Here is a 19,298-nt window from a genome sequence, read left to right as displayed (position 1 = left end):
TCTGGGATGTATTTCTGCATGTAAAGTGTCCATATAAAATATGTTGAATTTAATGTAAAGAGTGTCAGTAAATCGCATTATGTGGTTTTCCATATGATATATTATTGCAAATTTGTCTATATGCTGCAAATGTTCCCATTTTGCCATTTTTTATACAATTGGCTGGTATTTTATCTGTTAGTTTGTCAAAGCAGAATTCTGATATTATCATTGTTTTACTTCTTGCATGCTGCTAAAAACACAGGATAAACTACTTGACCGTTCAAGTCTGGATGAGTCTGAAGATTTTCAATAGTACATTTTTAGCTAAGATGCATGAAAGTAATGAGCATATGATTAAATAAATTATACCTGGGTACACTGCACCTCTCTGTTTTTTATACTTCATCATGGAGGCATGCAACAAAAGTTTTCCCCAAGAACCCAAGGTAACACAAGCTCTGCAATAGACATATAAATGGTCATTTTGTGGGCGAAGTTTTCACATTTTTCCCCTTATCTCATGCTCAATTCTCTTTTTCCTCCCTTTTCTTTCTTGTTACTACTTGCTGCTGCAACAGCAGTTTCCCCACAGGGATCATTAAAGCTGCATAACTTCAAACAGTTGCAGCCCCCAAATAGTAGTGGAAGGGAGTAGAAGAAGTTTTTTCAGTGCTGAAATATCTTGTAGCGGAGGGATATAAGTAAACTGCACACAGCACAGTCATGGAAACCAGCTAGTGGCAAGAAATGAATCTTTGTGTGACCCAGCATGCAAGTGGAGTGTATACTATATCGGTTTGCCAGTAGTGTTGAACCATCTCAGAGCGCCGCGGTATGTTTGTATTGCTGTGGTGAGCCCCGGAGGGGGAAACATGTGTCACCACCCACGCTGCGAAAAAAGTAAGTTACAGTTCGTCACAGTCTCTCAGACGGCGTAACACTGAATTAAGTTTGTGCTTCCTTTTGCAAATCATTGGCGGCGCCTCGATTGCATCGTGGTTTATTGGTATGCAGTTGCAGGAAAAGTTGCTGTCAGACTGTTGTATGAAACCTGATACTAACCAAGCTTGAATAGGAAGCAAGATGTTTAATTTGATGATTTTTGAACAGACAGTTTTGTGTGACCTTGCACCAAAGGATAAAAAATCTTTAATTTGCTAACTTCCGTTTAGACAACAATTGCTACTGAGTTGCACTCTTTTTTCTTCCCGTATGCAGAGAAATGGAAATACCTAAATTGCCAGTTGATAGTGTTGGCTGAGACATATAGAGACCAGAGTTTCAACCCATCGCTGATGAAATGAAATGGATGCATAGACGGGGTTAAATCAGCCTGCACACTTCTATGTCATTTAGCAGAGGATTAAGCTCAGAATGCTTCAAGTATAGCCTTGAATACCATTTTAAATACTGTAATTCTCGATGTCTGACTGTGCAATATTCTTCTTTATATCGCTCTTCTAAAACATCTACTCTGAATGTAAATAAGGGAGCATTGAAATAGAGCCCTGCACCCCCAAAGAGGATCCTCCACCCACGTAACGAATCCCAATTTAACCCTTGTGTAGAGCACCCGCAGCTTCTTAACACAAATCCTTCATTACTGCATTGCCGAGGCTGTACCACCACTCCAATGGACTGCACACCATGCCTACTGTTCCTTGAATCCACGCCGCTCACCAAACCATAGCAAATTGCCCTGATTGGTCGACACGGCAAAGAAGTCTGGGGCGCTTCGCTTCCTGCCTGATGCGATTTATTGCCCTGCACACAACAGACTAATGGCCCATTGGCTGCAAACGGGGAGCAAAAAAAAAGAGGCTGCTGCTGCTGCTAATGAGGACTGTCTGTGAGAAGAAGGTAGAGAAGGCAAGACCAAGAAAAAAGAGGTGGTAAGACTAGAGAGAGAGAGAGGAAGGAAGAAACAGAGAAGCGAACACAGGCTGAAGAGATGGGGGGGCTGGCAGATGGAGTGATGGGGTGAGAGCTGAAGAAGTAACAGAGACAGAAGTGGATGGGGGGATGGGAGTGAGACATCCACTCTGTGAGGAAGAGAGGAATAGGTGTTGGATAGTAAAAGCATCACAAAGTAGCATACTGTAATAATGTAGGAAGTAATGTATATCACAGTAAATAAGCTTTGACGTGTTGCAGATTGGTTTAAATGTCTTACTAGGAGGGTTGATTTAATATGTGAGTGTTTAGTAAAATACTTGCCTGGTCCAGGATCTGTTACTGCTGCTTGGTACAGGGGAGTGAAAACTGCTTACCACTACAAAAAAAAAATTTACAAATACGCCTTTTCATAACTTCAGAGTCATCTCATTCCCAAGTTGTTATCTTTTCATATTTTGCTCACCACATTTCTACGCATGTACAGACACACAGATGTGATGCTTGTGTGACGGAGATGCTCAGATTTGTCAAGTGAACAGGAAGCAATGCAAAGCGAGTAAGATGCGACGGAGAAGAAAAAGTGGAAAAGGAAGCGAGAAAAAAGCGAGACGGAGAAGAATCTCACAGCATTAGAAGAACTCCTGACAGCTCCCACTTACATCACAGAGAGCACATGGCGATATCAGCAGAAGGGCATGTCCATGCATGTTCAAACACATGTACTACACACACACACACATTCAGCAGTGTGTGCACTGTGGTAGCCATAGAGACGAGCCTGAGACCAGAGGGTATCTACTTCAAATCCTTGCCTTTCCCTACAAGGATGCGAGTGCTCTGCCCACCTGCAGCACATTGGCTTTTGTAAGGCTCTTAATTTCCAACAGCTTTGAACAGAAGCTGCTTAGCGGCTCCGACGTGTCTGCATGCAGGTGTGCTACCCACACAATTAAAATGTTAAATGCTATCCTAAAAACACTATGGAGAAAACAGCCACAGGAGATGAACCATTTTCTTATCTGGTCTTTGGGTTTCTGTTGTATCAAGAAAATGCAATCTAGTGAGATACACTCCCAAACGTGTGTTAATGAAACTAATATAGGTATGTGTTAAGAAGTTAACGTGGTACTATGGGTGGGGGAAAGAGCTGCAAGTGGGAATTAACAGTTCTTGTGGCCCGAGGTTGTGGTCTTGATGGACGGGAGTAGGAGGGTTAGGGGTTGGCCACAATCCCTCTTCGGGTGTCTAGAGGCGATTGGGGCACAGCGTTCAGATAAAGGTGGTGTCACCCGTGAGCTAATAAGGAGCGTGACGGACTGATGACTGCTGAGGTAGAGTTTGAAGAGCAGAAGGGGAAAGAACGCAGCCTTGAGGGGAACCGGTTCCGGAGTCAGAGATGTGTTTCTCCAGCTTCACATGTTGCTTCCTGTTAGTCTGGAGGTCTGCGATCCACCTGCAGAAGTCAAGCACTTGCTGCCTCCTGCAGGAGACCTGGAATGATGTATTGAAGGCAGAGCTTTAAAAGTCCACAAACAGGATTCCTGGTGTAGATGCCTGAGAAGTCCAAGGTAATGTAGGATCAAATGGAGTCATGCATTCTGGGCAGGGGGTTCAGCAGTTGGTCAGTGATGGTTTTTGAAGTAGAAAAGGAAAAACGACTTCATAACCACAGAGATCAGGTCTGTAGTTATGTTGTTGTTTGGGGGAGCAGGGATTATGATGGAGGTCTTGAAGTAGACTGGTACTTGGAATGTCTCCATTGAGGTGTTGAAACTGGGGACAGCTGATCAGCAAGTGCTTCAAACTATCCTCGTAATAGTCATAGTCCAGCAAGAAAGAAAAACTAATGTTTTATGTAACACACTCCCTCATTCCACTCAGCACAGTCAGCTGTTGTTCTCAAACATTAAAGTATTGTCACGGTACACCTGCCTTGGCCTTCCTTTCCTCCTCTCTTTTTCATCGCTCAATGTTCACTTATCATTTTTTACAACATAATGTTGCACAGTGAAATGCAGCTGTAGTCCCGTTTTGCTACATGAGGAAAATAAAAGCAAAACTATTTTTATGGTTGGAGTGTGGAGGGATGAGTTGATTAGTCTCACCGCCGGAGGAAAGAAACTGCTCTTAAGTCTGGTGGTGCAGCAGCTGATGCTTCAGGATTATTTTTGCTAGCAGGGTGAAAAGGCTGTAGCTGGGGTGGGTTGTTGTTTAGTATCCTTTTGAGGGTTTTCGCAGGCACCTCTTCTCACCAATATCACTGACAAACAGAAGATGGGTACCAATGTTTTGGGCGGTCTTTTTTCTCTGCTCCTTTAGTTTTCCTGACATTGAGCAATAGGTTGTTCTTCAGCTTCCTCTCTATATGAAGTCCCGTCGTAATATTTATTGTAATTGTGGCTTAAATCCCATTCTTGCCTCTGTCCTGCCACCTGTTATCTGTTACCTGCTGCCTGTCTGTGATCTGCCTTCCTGCCTCCAACTTTTGGGATGTTTGCCTATGTGGACTGCCTTCTATGGGGACCCAAATTGTTAAAAAATAATGACAAATAAGCACACGAATAAAAGAAAGAAAAAATCATGAAAATGGAAATAATCCAATGCATTTTAAAAACTCAGTCTTTGTAAATCAGCACAAACAGGGCAGAGACACTTTTGGGACTCCTCAATGAGCAAAGAGCCAATTACATGACTAATATTGATTACTTTGACTTTCCTATATTACTACAGTGTCTTGAGTGACAGTGACTCATTCCAGTAGAGAGCCTTTCATTCAGCCTGGATCTTCTACCAGTAACCTGAAGTGTACCCAAAAGAACCAATCGTGTGTTTTAAGTGGCATTTAAAAAAGCACTGTTACCGGCAAAAAGTCATTTTCCAAAGTAGTTTGACCAAAATTACTTTCAGCTTCTTCTTAAGAATTACCTGCTCCTCTGTGGATATTGTACAACCTTTGGAAAAATCCAAAAAACAGTCAAATGTGACACATACACAGTGAGTCATCTGAGCACCTACTCAGACAGAGAGAAATAAGACGGACTGAGCTTCAAGGCAGCCGAGCATGCGGCTGTTTAGCCTTTAGTGCCCATACAAACATCACCATCACCACTGTTCGCCGACAACCTTGATGCACGTAAATGTGTGTGTGTGTGTGTGTGTGTGAGAGAGAGAGAGAGAGAGAGAGAGAGAGAGAGAGAGAGCGAGAGAGAGAAGGCATCGACTCTGCTCCTGTTCCCTGACAAATAAATTGCATTTCAAGTAGTTTCCGTACACTAAAAACAAGTTGGGGCCTCACATCATCAGCCTTCAGCCCGCCCTCGTTAATGCACGGTTAATGGGAGCGCCTTGTGATGCCAAACAAAGAGTGATAGAGTGATTTAGAGTGATATCTCACACAACAGATGAACAATGTTTCACATCACACACACACACACACACACACACCGGCAGCTGAAGGTTTGTTAGCGATCAAGATCTTTTTTTTGATTTGTAGCCTCCTCTTCTGTTATCACCCCGTATCTGAGTTGAATGTCGGAGCCGGAGACACTCATCACGGCAACATCACAGCGTGATGCAACACTCCCACTCCCCTCTGTTTTCTTTTCTCCTTGCTTTCCCCCCTTCTTTAGTCCAAACTCACACTTCAACACCCACACCTCTGCAAGCAACGAGCTGTTAGCAAGAAAAACATTTCCGTCTCTAACATTTGTCTACAAGAGCCACAGAATATACAGTATATCTTCTCCACATGCATTATCCTCCCTCCTCCTCCTCTCCATTTCCAGACTTCACTGTCTGTTTGCCCTGCAGTGGAAGGTCTCCGGGGTATTAAGGTCCACGCAGGGAGTAACTCCCACCGCAGTGTTGCATAGCAAGCTGTCACGGACTCCGCAAACAGGAGGTACAGAGGCTAAACGCCTGTTCCTGCCAAGGGAACAGGGATACAGAGGAGGAAAAACGTTGTGGCGAGAGCAAATGGCACATCACTGCCTCCACTTAAGTTCCAGGAAGAGATGGATTTCTACAGGCCTTTCCTTTTAAGAAGCGCTGGAAAAGGATGTGACTTTATTAGCCTCTGCATTTAAACCGGGATCTGCCCTAATATTGTTGAGAGAACCGATAGATTCATCATCATCATCGCATTTATCTTTTTTACAACCTGCTTTCATGCTTTAGCAGATTATTTGTGATGTGTTGTCTTTCTCAGGCAGTTTACTATTATTGATGTAGTACATTTTTACCACTATCCCTATACATTTGGAGAATAAAAAATATTATTCATTTATTATATAAATTTGTCTTTGCTCATGCCAAAATTTGTAATATTATTTCAGCTTAGCAAAAAAAAAAAAAAAGAGAGAAACCGGGACTCCCACAAGCAGTCTCGGCATGTGTAATTAAAGCAGCACAGGATTTTAAATATGTGTCACAGCCTCGTGCAGACGTGCATGTGCATTACCAGAAACATTTTAAGGCTTGGGTACCACAACAATGCCACAGGATTGTCACTGTAAGTAACGGCTCTATAAAGAAGCTGCTGTATTCACAGCCATGTGTAATGTGTCCGTGATTTAGGATTTAGGGGTCTTGGTTGCTGTGAATCTGAAAGCCAAAACTGAAGAGCGACACCCGGTGGACACCTGTAAAACCTCAACCGAGGCTTCATAGGGAGCTGTGAATCTTGACAACCGTGTACCTGACGGCCCGATCGCAGCATGCACGATCCCATCTGTCAGGACAGAATGATAGTTGAAAGATTCATACATTCATAAGAGAGATTAGTTTCAAAGTCTGATCATCCCAGCGCCAGTTCCTCGCCCGTGTCCTCGTGTGTTCATGGTTTAGTCATCTGCTGGAATCCTTTTTTTTTTTTTTTGCTCATTCCACCGTTTGCCAGCTATTTTCATCACCATCCGTCTGACGCAATGGCTCAGCATCCACCGCATCAGTTATCACCATCAGAAGCAACACATGAATCGAAATCGATGCAGTCGAATTTCTCGCTTTGATCTATTATTTCTAAACTTAAAGTCGAGCCCACAAGCTCGAGCTTACTTAAGATCATTTATGTATGTTGCGTGTGAGGAGAATCGTAACGTGTGTGTGTGTGTGTGTGTGTGTGTGTGTGTGTGTGTGTGTGTGGCTTAAGTGGTGTGTGCAGACGACTCTTTTGTATCTGTAAGTGTATATGACCTTGGAATAGCAGTCACACAGCTGTTCAAACAGACTAAAAATCTGATAAAGATTCATGATAAACAATTGCACGTTACAAAAATGGTGTTTCAGATGAGATTGAAACAAAACAAGGACAAGTCTGTTAAAAAAAAATCAAGTAAGAAATCAGCTTCAACAACACCAAGCTCCGAGCTAAAGAGAAACGTGTTGCATTGGTGCCTTGAAGGTACTAAATCAACCGCTAACGACGGCAACAGCGCTCTCAGAGCTAACAGTGGGGGATGTGTAAGCAGCTGTGGCGCAGCAGCTAGAAGGCGGCGATACCTGAACTCTACCGGCAGACCCTCCGTAAATAAGAGGCTGGAACCATCGGGGGCCGACGTGAACGAATCACCGGCTCGCTCGCACATGCAGCTGCAGATAACTTGTCACCGTGTGTGTCATCCCTGCAGGAAGAACAGACATGATTTACCTCTTGAGACTGTTTGATATTCTAACTTGCAATCAATACATTTCAACAAATTCATATGATAGAGATTTTGAAGAAAAGCGTATGGTAAATGTTTGACTCTATTAGGTTTCTTCCAATTTGCTTCCATGCAAAGGGATTTTTCAACTTTTTTCAGCTCCCTGTCATCTCTATATGCTTTTATCTCTTGCCCTCTCTCACACAGTACAGAAACATTTGCATGCCCCCCCCCCCCCCACACACACACACACACACCCTCCCCCCCTGACCTTTGAACCATGCAGAAACCTAGAAGCCATATACCTCATCTCAGGCACAGTGGAAGCCATCTGACACGGTCCATTACGTTGCGCTTGTTCCAATTAAAGCTGACACCATCGCTGTCGGTGATACCCCCGCAGGAAGGTAACCCACCCCCTGCGTTTGCCCAAGGGGGGTTAAGTGTTTCTGGATGTATGTTATGTTGTTACAAGAAGATGTATACTGTCAGATGGCAATCGTGAGCTTAGATCCCCCAAAGCTCCCCATGCTGGAAAATGTGCTTGGTGTTCACAGCCTTGTCTCCGAAAAATTATATTCACCTACAACAAAACTCCATTGTGAATTAGGTCTCCATGGAAACGTTTATTTTTGACATATCACAAATAGGTTTTGAGTCCGCGGAAGCTTGATGAGTTTTAGTATTATTTATTATTCCATTTACATTAACAATTTATTACAAACTGTTTATGTGGCCATAATCCAGGATAAAATGCCCTTTTAATGTAATTGAGAAGCCACATTATCTGTAGTTTATCACATCATTTGTTTCGATTTTTTCAATTGCTACTTTAAAAAGCTGTGTGAAATCTCAGGTGCAAAAAATAAAATTGGTATTTTGCATGCTGAACTTCTTTTATTGAAATGAAGAATTATTAGAATGTCATCCCAAAATTCAACATTTAAGAAAATGAACCATGACAGTGCACCGATTCTCTAGAAATCTATCAATCTGGAATGGCCGGTAGCATTTGCTCAGTTCCTTTGCTGACTTCCAGCTCAAGAGATTGGTGTTCTCTCTTCATCAATTAATAAATAAATGAAAATCCTATAAACAAAGTGATTGTGGATGATTAATGTGTAATGGTTGAATGGTAAGCAATCAGACAAGATGGCCACTTTCAACTAATACCCATGTCAGGACATTGAACAAGCAGCTAATAGATCATGATTGAGGCAGTGGGACTATTTGCTCATATAAAACATGGGATACATAAATTGATATAACTTATAATTTAGTATAACACATCTGGTCTGTTCTAGCTGGTGCACAATCATAGAACAATGAGGATGATTCATTTTCCAGACGGAACTTTCCGTAATATTTAGCCATTATTTTAATGTTTCATACAATGACAGGCCCTTAATGTTTGCTCACATGTCGCACGGTTTATATTACCCGAAAATATGTCAATTTCTCCTGAACCCTGCATTTGCAACCACGTGTTGTGGATATGTGTAAATATGAGTGACGAGGACAAAGCTGCAGCAATTTTGCCAATAAGAGGCAATGTAGCATCTCATCTAACTATAAATCAGGACGTGCAATCGTGCAGTAGCTGTCACAGGGATTTGAGCGTGTCCGGGGCAATCGGCCTCTTCTTAAAGGTTCAGAATGGGCACAGCACTTGTGTTACTTAATATTAAAACCAAATGTAAACCCATGTATTGCACTTTTACAAGCATATCATACCTGTATCAGCTATTTTATGACACTGCTTTTTTTAATGTATCAATCATGTGACTGTGACATAATTTGACTGGAACTTTTTCTCTGAATGTCTCATCCAAGCAGAGACACGTTAATGTACAGAATCAAGGGACAAGTAGATCCGAAAAACTAACTGTTGGACACTCAAGGCAATGACGCTGAGAGAAAGTTAATCAGAAGGCCCCCTCCTTTTGATGAAATGACCCCCAAGTAAAGTTGTGGAGAAGCTCAATATGTTTCCCTCAGCAGCGGGCTGCAGTCCACCGACCACCCAGAACCAATCTGAGGCTTATGACGGCGGCAGGGGAGAAGATACATTAGGCCTCCCTCCAGTGGGTAATGAATGGAACTAATAGGAATAGGCAATCCTGCTCCACACCACTAATATATGTAGAGAAATACTCCATGCAGCCGCTGTTGTTTGTTCTACGGCGCGCTGTGAGGACCGTTTGGAACGACAGTTTCTAAATGTAGCTTATGTTTATATACGAATCTGTGTAAGTCAATTGAAAGTGTAAATAATTGTTTCTTTACATATTTTCTCATATATATATATATATATATATATATATAGAGAGAGAGAGAGAGAGAGAGAGAGAGAGAGAGAGAGAGAGAGAGAGACTAAAAAACTATAAACTATAAATCTATAAAACTAAATCAAGCTATAAACTATAAATCAAGACCAGCAATCCACAACCTGCAGTGAATGACTCACACACACACACACACACACACACACACACACACACACACACACACACACACACACACACACACACACACACACACGCACACACTTGTTAATGTTCATATTACTGTTTATTGTGTTCTGTCTGAATATTTTTGTTTTGATGCTTTGGCAAACTTTCATGGCAATAAAGTCCCATTGAATTTGAAGAAGAAGAAGAAGAAGAAGAAGAAGAAGAAGAAGAAGAAGAAGAAGAAGAAGAAGAAGAAGAAGAAGAAGTGCGTAAGTAAATTAGAGGTTAAATAACAGCATAGTGATGAGTTCAGGAGCTCAGGAGTTTCTGGCTTGTGGTGTGAAGCCGTCCCTCTGCCTACTGGTGCAGCACTGGATGCTGAAAATAAATCTAGTAAAGACTAATTAAAAAATCCTATAGCATCCGACCAGTTCAATGATGGAAAAACAGAAGAAATGAACGTGAACGGGTGCATTCTTGGGAACTGTGAACTTAGTTTAAATTTAAAAAATGTGTGTGACTGAACTTTGAGCTGTAATGAAGTGTTAACTTGCACAACACTGGCCTGCATGGATAGAAATGGGATACGGTTCTGAAGCCAAGGGCAGACTTGGGAATGTGAGTTAAAGATGAATACCCCACAATGATTAATAAACTATCTCATTACCATAATTCAATGGAACCCACCGGACTGGACATGACCAGAACAACCGAGAAACAGATTCAACACTGCAGAGCCTTGAGTGATTCATAGAAATATTGGCTCCAAATAATCTTTATTCTTGAAACTAAATATGTTAAAATCTTAATATTATTTTTAAATTAATTAAAAGATAATACGTTATTTGATTTGACAAATTCCAACAGAAACACTTTGCCTTGTGGAACAATTCAAAACAAGATCATATTATTTGTTATTAAAGATAAGTGTTTACTCCAACAAGCAACATTAAACTTAATATAGCGGCTCACTTCTGAGGAGTTTTCTTTTCCTCGGGCCTTGGCTGCATGTCAGAGTGATGTAACAGATCTGTACGTCTGGCAATTCAATATCCACTATTCATGAAGGCTCATAAAAGGGGAATAGAGGTGCCATTGACCATTAGCCTAGATATTTTTGACATTTAGTCTGACTGAGCCTTTTGACATAATGAATCATTGAAGCTCCTATAAGAACAAAGTGCACGAACATAGATGAAACAGAAGAAAAACATGAAGATAAAAAACAAGATATGTCATTGTCAAATCTATTATACAGTAGTGTATCTGTTTCAAAGGGGATCTTGATCAATGCAACTAATAAAATACTTCAATAATTCAAATCATAAATTATGTGAAAGTTTCGATTTAGATATATGAATTTGTTCAACCACACTTGAATATGCTATCTTATGGTAGAAATGTATTTATTTATTATGACTCCTGTGAACTATTCATACTCAATATAAGACTAACTATGCCATATAATAACTTTACTCCTGGTGAAGTTCCTGGCTGGCCCCAAAAAAATCCCTTCAACAGATGCTTAACATGTATTTTAATTTAAACTTGTCAACATTTTTTAAATAAAAACTCCATGAAGTCATCATGAACGCAGCCAGCCGCCACTTTCCTCAAAGAAGAAACCGCATGAAAGCTTAAAAAAAATAATTTCTCAGTTCAGGAAAACAAATCACAAAAATCTGAAATATATCTTATGTTTCATTTCCCAAACGTAAGACTTTGTGTAACTCCGAAACAATGTTCTTACACTTGCTGAGGTGGCACACTGAACCACAGAAACAAAGACAGTGGGGAAATCAATTTCCATGACTCGGCTCACAAACAAAACCTCATCAGTGGAGAAAATGGCTTTTCACAGCCACGCAAATTGCAAGCTTTTATACATTTTGCAAACAAGAAAAAGGTTATGTTAGTCGTAAACGTTCAGCTCAGCATAACTGCTGTGTGTGTGTGTGTGTGTGTGTGTGTGTGTGTGTGTGTGTGTGTGTGTGTGTGTGTGTGTGTGTGTGTGTGTGTGTTCATTGGGGTAAAAAAACTCTCTGGATCTAATTCGCCTTAATGACAGCCTTGTTACATGCCTAATAGATCAATATATTAATTAGACCATGCTGGCTTTTATCTTGATATGCAATGTATGCATTGATTGAGTTTAAACTTCCTTCTACTCACTTTTCTGACATTTCAATAATTGTTATGGGAATATATTTTGTAGTATGCTTCACATTTTTTGTTTTGATTAATGATTTAATTTATTTAACTTCTATTTTGTTTCATTTTTTTTCATGTCTGATATACATTTTCAATTATTCATTCATTATCAATATTGGTTAAAAAAAACACATTTTGTGTTGCATTTTTGTTAGAAAGTAAAGTTATTAAATAGTCATCTTCTTTGTAACATTGCTAGGAACACGTCTCGACGACCTCAACCATAGTTACTTTAGGTCAGATGCTGTCTAGTGACCTTCATGTTCCTTCCACATGCTTTTGTGAATTTAAAGTAAAAAAAAAAAAAAATGATGTCAGTTTTATTTTCTTTGCTGGTCACTGATATGTATTTCGTTGGGGAGCAACTGGTCAGCTCTTGATGTCTTGTGTTGAAATCTCTTCAAAGTAAATGAATCTCCTGGAAAGAGAAAACATGGAGAGCATCCTAAAGGCTTGTGGCTGAGCTCTGAATAATGCAAGGCCACGACCTCCATCAAAACCAGCTTTAATTGCGTTTCCCTCCCCCCTGTTTTCTTCTGATTTGGCTGCAAGTGAGTTTGCTGAAAAACATCTAGGCTTCTAATAAAATCCTTTTGAAATGATTGTGGTGGGTGGGATCAATGGTCTTCCACTTGTATTGTGGCTGTTTGAGTACACCTGCAGGTATACGTGTGACCCCTTGTATTTGGTGCAACCAATGGCCCCATGGCTTCTATCTCACCAGAAGACACGAGGCTGACAGCTGACAAGATTCCAACCTTTTTTTTTATTCTCATCAGAATCAGAACCAGAAACATATTTATTGCCACAAAGGATTTTACACCAACAAGGAATTTGACTAAGGTGCATACATTGAGGACAATAACAATAAACAAGCCGTGACTTTAATATATAGTATATACAATATAAACAAACAAAGACATAAAGTGATTGATAAATAGAGATGGAAGAGCTGTACAGGAATGTGCAAAAGCTAAAATTGTTTAAAGTTATAAGGTCACCTTGCACTGCCACAAAGCAAACCCCTGGACTCACTGCTGACTCGCTACTTCTCTGAGCAGTAGAGTAGCAGTAAAAGGTAGAAATCAGCCCTTTGAGAAATGTATCTATTCTGTACTCCATCGCACATGTAGAGTCACTGAGCTTTATATAGCCGGTGTAATTTGTGTCCGCCACAGGTGATGCAGACAAATTAGTCACGGGAGGTAGCACTTATTATTACACACAACAAGGTGAACCTTCATGTGTTTCCCCTCAATTATGGTTTTGTTTATAGGGAAATGTCCCACTAGCAGTGCCATAACATTTTATAGGGGTTTAATCTTAGCAACTTTTGGGATAAACCTTGACCTTTATAACTCAACATCTACCTGATGGTTTTGCACAAATGTTTGAGCAGAAAATTATGGTTATATATACAAATGATTGCACTAAGGCTGTGCAATGTTCACTCCTTGCATATTGTTGTCTGCTGCTTGTATCGATGCCTTTATCCACGTTTCTTAGGTAGAATAGCTCTTGTTGTACCATTTATATTTGTTATGTTGTGTCTGTGAGCATAAACACTGTGTACCATGTATATACATGGCATAACAATAAAATCTTGATTTTACTTTATTCTCAAGATCTTTTCCTCTTGTGACATTAATATCCCTTCCCATGATATTTCTATCAACTTTCAGTTTTTGTGATGAGTGCTAATTTGGCAGCGTTATACTCATGCTATGACCACGGTAAACATTATACCTGCATAACATTAGCATTGCCATTGTTAACTTGTTAGCATTTTGACTTTAGCATTGTGCTTAACCCCTTGTGATGTCCTCATATTCTGTATCCAAGACAAAATGACCTGCCTTCACTAAACCCCCAAAATAAAGCAGCTTATTTGAATTTTAAACACCAAATCTATTTTTTCAATTTCATAATGTGAAATAACTTAATTTTTACTTCTTCATGTGGCAGAAAGACCACATTAATTCAGGAGACACCACTTGTTTCTATTACATTGTGATGTTTTTTACTGCATAGGTGGTGAGAAATATTTGGATGTAGCCTATTTCTGTAGTCTAAGAACATAGCAGAAATGTGAAAAAAGTAAGAATGAATTTGTATTTATCCCAATAAGTCAGGTAATTTTTTTCTTGCCAGTGAACAATGTCATTTTGACCCAAAGACAATAATAGTACCTTTTTTGTACAGCTTACATAGAAATATAAATAAAGGCCAAATTTAACTATTTCTATTGATGGGGTCAATCTTGGAAAAGTCATCAAATTTCATGTTGAAAAAATATAATTTAAGGGATTTGTCTCTGCTGTTAAACACAGTGGAAGGTCATTTTGACCCGAGGACAACAGGAGGGCTGTGTGCCTACAAGGTTTCGTTGTCCTTGCAGAGAATTGATGACACAAGCCTGTTCATTCAATTGTACTAAAGTATAAATGAGAGGAGGGGACATTCCAGCCAGTGAGGGCATAAAAAAAGACAAATATACGTCTAATTTGACATTTGAATCCACAACTCTCACAAAGCACAACACTCGAAAACAGCGGAGGACTAAGTGAATGTCAAGTACGTTAGATTAAATAATCATTGCTGCATCCTTGAAAGACTCCGTAAGCCGTAACTTTGCCCTAAGGGATGTCAATTCTTTCATGCAAAGGCATGGCTGTATATTTTTATCAAAACATTTTCAATCATTTCCCTCTGTTTGCCAATTGCTGAGTAAACCATCACTTGACATCTAAGTACAGTGAAAGCAGCGATCAGCATAATGCAAACACTTATGAGGAGAAATAATGATCCGCGCAGTAAAGAGCAATCCCCACCGGGAGGAGAAATACAACTCAGAATCACAAGTACGAGCTGATCGAGCGCTTGGTTTTTCCACTAGATTACAGCTCTCGCCTCCCAACAGGAGAGACACTTGAAATATGAATTGAACTCCAGCAGCGTTCTCCTTATTTAGCCAACAGGAATAATTTGTGTCTTGCAATCATTAAGTGTGACAATAGGGCTGAAAGTTTTTTTTTAAAAGTGATATTCATGAATCCAGTTCGTAAAACCGTTCAGAAACCATATTTATTGTATCTATTTATTGTCATTTCTTTTCAACTCCCCTTTATGGAAATAGGAATGCCATGTTGTATTTCCCCCTGCAATCAAATATCAATCAGAGTTTTCAAAGTTTAGATTGGTGGGAATGTGATTTAACAAAAAAATTGTATTTTCTTAGTCCGACCCAGAACAGGTAGAAAGAAGAAAATTCAAAAACAACCCAACTAATCTGGCTTAGAAACAACACTCACAGACATGCATACCCACAAGGAAACAAAATCATTATCTATTGGTTTAATGGCAATGTGTAGCACTAAATGTATTATTATTTTTCATAAATTGTGCAGGACAGAGGTGGGATGAGAACAGGTGAAAAAGGGTTTCCCTGATGTCAAATTTTATTGTTATGATTTTGTTATCGGTCCAGATAATTGTTTTTGTTCCTGTTGGATTTTGCAAATACAAAAATCCACAAGGCACTGTCTTTCGTTTTGTAAAATCATTGATTTCCTACTGTGCAATGCGGTTAGGAATAGACCATGGCAAATGCATACAAAAGGTTGATAGTGTTTTTTTGGTAAGTACGATGAAGTAGATCTGTTTCAGTCTGTCTTGAGCCCAAACCCCTGCTTTTCTTTTTGTTTGACTTTTTTCTCTCCTCCTCAGAGTAACAGCAAGAGCTCAATGACAGCTTGAATCCACATTTGATCCCTGGTTGTGCATTCACCTCGCTCCACAGGCTGATTAGCTGTTTTGCCAGATGTACTTTTCCAAGGGGGGCATGGTTTGAAGCATCTGCCGCCTTTTGCGACACATCTCAGTAATCGGGGGTCGAAGGATGCGTGCTCCTTCTTGCCTTAGTTTTAAAAATGATGGATGACAAAAAGTGAAACCAAATACATATATTTCTGCCCTATAAAACCATTTGTATCATATTTGCTACCTGAGTTTCTGAGACCTCTATCTTATCAACGTGATCAATACTTTCCTTAAAAACATGTTGTATTTGATCTGATAGCCACATGTGTTTTGCCCTCTAGTGGATTATCTTTCCACTGCAGGCAGTGTAAGGGCTTTTATTTTACCTAATTTTCAAGAAGTAACGATAAGAATAACATTTATATTGTAACTCGTCAATATTTTCCGTATTGAAACAATGCAAAAATACTTAATTGTATTATTACAGTTAAATCATGTTAAAATATGCATATCAATACTGCAAGTGCTTCATCATTGAACAGTCACACATTTTTTTTAAATTGCAAAATTTTCAAATTTTCAAAAAAAAATTTGAGGGGGGGGGGGGTTGTTAAAAGGTTTAATAAACATCTCAGTTCCCAGTATTTGGCTATTTTTTTGATGCGCCAGGCTTTACAGGCTGATGCATTTGCAGGCTTTAAATTAACAGAAAAAACATTAGATTTCTCGTTACAACTTTCCTGTTTGATTAAAACGATCCCAGAGGAAGAGTAGAAGTCCTGCTGGTTGAAAATGTGCTGACGTAATGCCAAGGCTTATTATTCACAGTCACACTTCTCTGGCTCCCCTAGCTAAGTGAGAGCGATCACATCAATTACACATCCTTCAGGTTGTCGATATCCTCTCTTCTTCACCACTTTGCAACGCATGTGAAACTCAGTTAAAAACTTTTGGTCCCAACATGAAGACATGAATTAATTCCTTGATCAACTTACTAGTTGATTTAGGATGTTCTAAAATCACAAATTGGAACCACATAAGGGAACATAAATCATCAAATGAGATGCTTCATCAAGTGTCTATTAAGTGTCTGTGAATCATTAACTATGTTGTATAGGAACTACTTAAAATAGAAGATAGCAAATCAGCAACCTCAATGTTTTAAAGCTGCATTTTCAACTGTGAATTATTATTATTTTGCACCTTAAAAAAAAAAAAAAAATACCCAAACTTAAATAAAAAGGATATAATGAAAATATTGGTTAGGAAGACAAAACGGTTAGTGTATACAGCTGGATAATTAAATACTGATATGCACAAAGCACCCTTTTACGCCTGTATGAGCTTTGGCTCCCGTGTGAAACAAGTCAACTTTACTTCAGAGTTACTTTACCATACCGTAAGTGTGTTTTATATTAACCATAAACCTCATAACCATGTAATTACACTCAACAAAAATATAAACGCAACACTTTTGTTTTTGCTCCCATTTTTCATGAGATGGACTTAAAGATCTAAAATTCATTCCAGATACACAATATTACCATTTCTCTCAAACATTACATTTACATTTACATTTACATTTAGGTCATTTAGCAGACGCTTTTGTCCAAAGCGACTTACAATAAGTACATTTGTCAAAAGAAGGAAACAAAGAAACCACGACGTATCATTGCCGATGCAGTAAGAGCTAAAAATAGAACAAGTGTTAGGTCCTCATCTGAGTAAAGTAGTACTTCAAGAGTAACTGCTACGATCCAAGTTTTTTTTTTTTTTTTTTTTGCGGGGGGGGGGGGACAATCAGTCACATTTAGACTGATTGTTCACAAATCAGTCTAAATGTGTGATAGTGAGCACTTCTGCTTTGCTGAGATAATCCATCCCACCTCACAGGTGTGCCACATCAAGATGCTGATCTGACATCATGATTAGTGCACAGGTGTGCCTTAGACTGTCCACAATAAAAGGCCACCCTGAAATGTGCATTTTTTTTGCTTTATTGGGGGTCTGGGGACTCAGAACCAGTCAGTATCTGGTGTGACCACCATTTGCCTCATGGAGTGCAACACATCTTCTTCGCATAGAGTTTATCAGATTGTCAATTGTGGCCTGTGGAATGTTGGTCCACTCCTCTTCAATGGCTGTGCGAAGTTGCCGGATATTAGTGGGAACTGGTACACGCTGTCGTATACGCCGGTCAAGCACATCCCAAACATGCTCAATGGGTGACATGTCCGGTGAGTATGCTGGCCATGCAAGAACTGGGACATTTTCAGCTTCCAAGAATTGTGTACAGATCCTTGCAACATGGGGCCGTGCATTATCTTGCTGAAACATGAGGTGATGTTCATGGATGTATGGCACAACAATGGGCCTCAGGATCTCATCACGGTATCTCTGTGCATTCAAAATGCCATCAATAAAATGCACCTGTGTTCTTCGTCCATAACAGATGCCTGCCCATACCATAACCCCACCACCACCATGGGCCACTCGATCCACAACATTGACATCAGCAAAGCGCTCACCCACACGACGCCACACACGCTGTCTGCCACCTGCCCTGAACAATGTAAACCGAGATTCATCCGTGAAGAGAACACCTCTCCAACGTGCCAGACGCCATCGAATGTGAGCATTTGCCCACTCAAGTCTGTTACGGCGACGAGCTGGAGTCAGGTCAAGACCCCGATGAGGACGACGAGCATGCAGTTGAGCTTCCCTGAGACGGTTTCTGACAGTTTGTGCAGAAATTGTTTGGTTATGCAAACCAATTGTTTCAGCAGCTGTCTGAGTGGCTGGTCTCAGACGATCTTGGAGGTGAACCTGCTGGATGTGGAGGTCCTGGGCTGGTGTGGTTACACGTGGTCTGCGGTTGTGAGGCCGGTTGGATGTACTGCCATATTCTCTGAAACGCCTTTGGAGACGGCTTATGGTGGAGAAATGAACATTCAATGCACGAGCAACAGATCTGGTTGACATTCCTGCTGTCAGCATGCCAATTGTACGCTCCCTCAATGCTTGTGGCATCTGTGGCATTTTGCTCTGAGACAAAACTGCACATTTCAGAGTGGCCTTTTATTGTGGACAGTCTAAGGCACACCTGTGCACTAATCATGATGTCAGATCAGAATCTTGATGTGGCACACCTGTGAGGTGGGATGGATTATCTCAGCAAAGCAGAAGTGCTCACTATCACACATTTAGACAGATTTGTGAACAATGTTTGAGAGAAATGGTAATATTGTGTATCTGGAATGAATTTTAGATCTTTAAGTCCATCTCATGAAAAATGAGAGCAAAAACAAAAGTGTTGCGTTTATATTTTTGTTGAGTGTATATTGTCTAACTAAAC

This window comes from Eutrigla gurnardus (assembly GCF_963514095.1).
Source record: "Eutrigla gurnardus genome assembly, chromosome: 6".
Taxonomy (NCBI): Eukaryota; Metazoa; Chordata; class Actinopteri; order Perciformes; family Triglidae; genus Eutrigla; species Eutrigla gurnardus.
Note: the sequence above shows the minus strand (reverse complement) of the source record.